Source organism: Lactuca sativa, chromosome 3 (assembly GCF_002870075.4).
Source record: "Lactuca sativa cultivar Salinas chromosome 3, Lsat_Salinas_v11, whole genome shotgun sequence".
NCBI lineage: Eukaryota > Viridiplantae > Streptophyta > Magnoliopsida > Asterales > Asteraceae > Lactuca > Lactuca sativa.
In genome coordinates, this window is record NC_056625.2 from 101,342,085 (window position 1) to 101,347,337 (window position 5,253).

Consider the following 5,253-nt stretch of genomic DNA (forward strand, 5'->3'; position numbering starts at 1 on the left):
TGATTTTTCTGTTTAAATACGTATAATATGAAGAAAAAATACATAGGGGAAAAGTGTAAAAAAAAATATAAACTTAAGTGTAAAAACGTAAAAAAACTGTAAACTTAAGGGTTTTTTGCGAAATTAATATAATGGTAATCTCTTATCACCGGTATAAGGGTAAAACCGAACAATTTTTGGAAAATGTTAGGATAAAAACGGACATAAAATTCAACTTTGGGCAAAACCAACAAAACCTTGAAAACTTAAAAGTTTTTATGACATTAGCCCTTTTCTTTTATTTTTTATTTTTGATTTTTGATTTTTTTTAATTTTTTTTTGTATTTTTATCATAATAAAACCTTTAACCATTCATTCATTCATTACATACCTGATAAAAGTATGGGTAATAAGGAAAAATAAAAAAAAAAAAAAAATCATATACCACGTTTAGTATCACGTATATCTTATAACAACTTATAACTGGTAAATAGATACATTTGCTAATTAATTTTTTTTTTTAAAGTTGCATTTTCTTGATCGGCTATAATTTTAAAGAAGGATTGCATTTATTTTGTACAAAAGAGTATTATTTTATTAAAGATGCAGCTAAGGTGTTCTGTCCAAGATGTAATTTGTCCAATACATGGGAATCCTCCTTATAAATGCGAATCTTTCAAGCATCAACTAATATTATTAATATTGTTGAATGATATTAGATCATCTTTTATAAAAAAATTTGCTGTCCAAAAAATACTAATGTTGTGAAATGGATTTCTTAAAAGCTAGGTATATCGCGGTTAAGATAACCGTTATTATAAAATATCTTGCTCGTAAATGTTAATATCTATTAGGAGTTTTGGTTCGTTTATGGTATGTTATGCCCATAGAAAAAGTTATACATAATCCTATGCATAAAACCAGAAACGACTATAAAGCCACTAGGTTACAACACGTGGAAACTACGGATAAAAAAAACACTATTGATAATTTTAAATTATAATGACATGCAAAATTTTATTAATCATAAATTTATAAACAGTTTTTTTATACAAAGTTTGATGTTTTGAATGTAACTGTATCGTTTTTATTTTAAAATAATATTTAAAATAATTTAAAAATATGAGCAATGTCTTTAAGTGAAGATTAATGATAAATTGTTTTCATATTTAAATAATATTTAAAATAGTTTGAAAAGATAGAATAATATCTTTAAGTGAAGATTAATGATAAATGATAAAATTAGCAATACATCAATAGCTAGCCAGAAGAAAACCTTGATAAAGGAAATTATTTTTTTCCAAAAAAAAAAAAACATACCCACTGTCTATCAAAACAACTACAAACCATTTAACCAGGTCAATTGTCCATCTCTTGAAATCTTATACTATTTGTCCATCTTAACAATCAAGGACATATCGATTGTCTATCTCATGAGAATATTTGAGGGGTACAAACCACAAACTATAATAGTTTGATAACTACTACAACAGGAAGACCGAGGCATGGCTCACTTTCAAACGCTTGCAAGTAACCTTTGACAGTTGACCGACTACATCAATATTAGCAAAATACATCTTTGTTCTCCTCAAGTATAACTGATCTTTGCAATTTTGATTCCAATAGTGTCATCAATCTCATTTTTGGTCCTGTTCTAAGTAATATTAGTATATTACTGACCAAAATAGCAAAAATTATTAGTCATTAAATATTGCAAAGAGTATGTAATATGACTATATGACGACAATACATGTATTGCTTATTCGAACTCCTCCTCATCTTTCCACCCAAGTAGAGGATCTCCACAACAATTCATTTTATATATTATTTTCCTTATTATTCACTTTTCTATCTAGAAAAATTATACGAGAAAGATTAGATGCAACATGGTTTACATATACTAAATTACTAATATCAAAATATCACAATCAGATACATCATGTTCCCATCAAAAACATTAAAGAACATGTCTGGAAATACTCATCCTTCAACCTATCATCTGAATAAAAATAAAAAATTACAAATTTCCTTTGCAGTAAGTTGCTAAATTTAACCTCACCTTTTTTTTTAATTATTAGACTCCTTATTTTTAAATTTAAAAAAAAAATCAAAAGCAAATAATACTACCTAGGAAATTATTGAATTATTTAATATTGTTATGAATAATTTCCGCAAGTATTGGATAATTTAATTCAAATTTGAATAAAGTAATATTTAAAAAAAATAAAACGTATAATCATACCTATATACATAATTTATATCATAATTTTAGGGACATGACTGTTAAATTAGAATTCAAATAAATGATTTTATAGCAATTCCTTATCTGGAGGGAATTTATACGACATCTATTAATTATAATTTTTGTGCAGGATAAAAAAGTGTGGGTATGGGTATAATAAACAGAAGAATGGATAAATGGTCAAATCACAATGATAATTACAGGTATATATAGCACCAACATATAATGAAAAAAAGGACTCAAAGGCATTTTAAGAAAGTTTCCTTTTACAAAACATATACACAAGGAAGTTATAAGAAACATAAAAAATAAAAGTATGTTTATGTTTTTTTGCATTTAGCCCAAACTTTAAAAAAAAAAAAAAAAAAAAAAAAAAAAAAAAAAGAAGAAGAAGAAGAAATCAAAGAAAAAAGGACAAACCTATGAAAGTGCATTGCTGAAAAAATGGACTTTTTCTTAAAAGAAGTGTTAATTAAATGACAGAAATTACCACCCACTGAAGCAACTTGGGAGGACCTGACTACAATAAATCATCTATTTTCGTCATTTCATCTTAAGGACTAGGTGGTTGTTTGGGGAGGGAGTATTGCTAAACCACCAATCATGTTTACTTACTCAAGGAAAGGAAAGATAGGAAATAAACCATTACTCACTTATTAAAGAAAGGGCAAGAAAGGAAAGTAAATGTGAATAAGCAATTCGTGAGAAGAAGGGGCAATTAAGTAATTTATTTTTTCAGATATGTTTTTTATATAGTCAGGAGCAGTTGTGAGGGGATCATTCAGTTAAGTTGTAGTTTATTTCTTTGGGAGACCCCTGGCATCTCAAACTACCAGAATTTCTATCTTTTTATGCAATCTTTTGATAATCAGTAATATGAAGTAAGTTTGTTGAATCCCATAAATTTTTGTATTCCATCTTGATATTCTGTTTGATTGATTACAACAAGTAAGATCTTAGCAAAGTGTAGCTTCATTTCATGTGGTCATCTTCTCTTGATTTTAGCATAAAGTAGCAATATACTTTTAAAGTACATTGCTATAAGAATGATTACTTTACCCGTTTTATATAAAAAAAAGCTTGAAATATGAAGAATTAAAATAAGCATCTGTTTAATTTATAAAAAATTGTAATCAAGATGTTTATTAGATTCAAGATATGAATCTAAGTATAAATAAAAATAGTACTCTTATGTTGTCTTTAGCTAACGTACAGGCTCAAGTGTTAATTACCTTACCTTGCATTTTACTTGGAACAAATTGACAAACATAATTCCCGAAAATGGCAATCAATTCTGAAGTATTAAATACAAATACTACATACATTAAAAATAAAACTCCATTTTTGATAATTAGAAAAAAGGGAGCTAGGGTAAGAATGTTTAACTTTAAGTGAGATTTGATGTGTGCTAACTGAAACAAATTGGAAAATACAATTCAAATCAGCACTTGGTTTCAGCATGGAGCATCCAATTTTAGTATAGAACTTGACAAGTTGATCGTTGACAATTTAATATCGTTTGTAAGGAATCTGAAACAACTTTGGCATTTTAGTAAATCTGGATGAAAAAAAAAACCTAAATCATTGAATGCATATTAAGCATTGATAAAAAAACATAACTGAATTCAAATCAACCCCAAATCTTAGGGTTTAGGAGAAAAACACGGCCAAAAAAAGTAACATGGAGAGAGAAAGGGCATATCACTGAGGGAAGAGCAATAACAAAAATTGAGATTTTGTAGTAAAGAGAGAAAGAGGGAGAGTGTGATTAATCTTACGTATTCTTGCATATGGAACGGTGAAATCGTGTGAAATCTTGGAAGCCTTTGGGTAGAGAGAGTGTGATGGGTTTGAAATTAGAAATTCGTTTGGTGTTCTTCAAAGCTTTGTCAGCGTTCTATGTTCCAAAAGCCACCATCTTTGTCAAGAAAAAATGAAGAAGAACTGCTTCTAGGGTTAAAAAAAACTTCAGCGTGTAGGAAGAATATGATTTCAAAACTGAAATTAAATTTCTCATACTATTGTAAGTTAACTTTGAATCGGTATTTAGTTTCCAAACTAAAGAACACGAAATTAGAGCGTGATTTAGGGAATATATGATGAGCAAAGAGTTTGGGGTATTAAAAGCTGAAGGGCATATTAGGCATTTTACTTTGAAATCTCTTTAGCTTAAGAAGATGCCACGTAAGAATAAGGATTCTTTTATTATAATAGGGGATGAGTTCTATTTATTGGTACAAAAAGATTAAGTATATTTATGGATGCTTGTTTGGGTAACGATTTTGGTCTAGAGCCACTTTGGGTTCCCTGTGAAATGAGGCATGGAAGGGAGCCGCTACAAAGAAGTTTCGGGAGTTACGAAGGAAGCTTCGAGCTCATATTGGTCATGGGTTGAGAACGGGAATGAAACTCTCTAAGATCGAATCTCCCGTTGTTCCTCAATAGCTCAGTGGTAGAGCGATCAGCTGTTAACCGATTGGTCATAGGTTCGAATCCTACTTGAGGATATTTGAAAATCACCGTCAACACATCGGTGTAGGCCCAAGATACTCCTTTGCTCCATAGCCATGGGGCTATTTACAACTATCCAATTAATAATTCTTAGTTGTACTGGTACTAGCAGTCCATCAAAGATGCAGTGATTGATTCTCCCGAGAGGCTACAATTATCGCAAGCAAACATATTAATGGCAGAGCCTCTAGGGGGGGCATGGCCCCCCTGGTTTTTGACTTGGTAATTCCTGAATACAGTATGTTCATGTAACAAACTCAAAACAAATTATAAAACCAACCTTATGGCCCCTTTAAGATTTCTGAGTTATTGTTTACACTTAACTAATTAAAAAAAAATACCAATGATATATTATTTGGAGACAAACAAATCATTATACAAAAATAACCAATTTACCAACACACCAAAAAAAATCAAAACTAATTCTATTTTGTTAGGATACCAATTATTTAGGAAACTATATAACAAAACCAAAACCTATTTTGATGTACGCCTTCTTAACTCAATATTTAAGAAGATAC

At 29.4% G+C, this 5,253-nt stretch overlaps 1 non-coding gene across 1 annotated transcript; it reads left to right on the forward strand.

Annotated features, from left to right (window-relative positions):
* Window positions 1–4,656: 4,656 nt before the first annotated feature.
* On the forward strand, window positions 4,657–4,728 carry TRNAN-GUU (transfer RNA asparagine (anticodon GUU)). Its single transcript has one exon. It is a non-coding gene; the product is annotated as a tRNA-Asn (tRNA).
* Window positions 4,729–5,253: the final 525 nt, after the last annotated feature.